We start from the raw sequence: 246 nt of genomic DNA on the forward strand, positions 1-246 counted from the left end.
GTATTGCGAGGTAACGCATAAGTATTGCGAGGTAACGCAAAAGTATTGTGAGGTAATGCAGTAGTATTGCGTGGGAACGCAAAGGAAAAAAATTCCTCCATGTCCCATCGTGGGCTCCGTAGGACTAAGCAGTGGGTAGCTGAAAACTTGTACTATTTTCTCACAACCTGAAGTCACTGACCACTTTAGCACTCAGCCTAGTGACACACTGTCTTAAAATATTCATTTGTAACAAAACATCAAAGA

The sequence above is a fragment of the Austrofundulus limnaeus genome, unplaced genomic scaffold (assembly GCF_001266775.1).
Source record: "Austrofundulus limnaeus strain Quisiro unplaced genomic scaffold, Austrofundulus_limnaeus-1.0 Scaffold1533, whole genome shotgun sequence".
In the NCBI taxonomy this organism is placed as follows: Eukaryota; Metazoa; Chordata; class Actinopteri; order Cyprinodontiformes; family Rivulidae; genus Austrofundulus; species Austrofundulus limnaeus.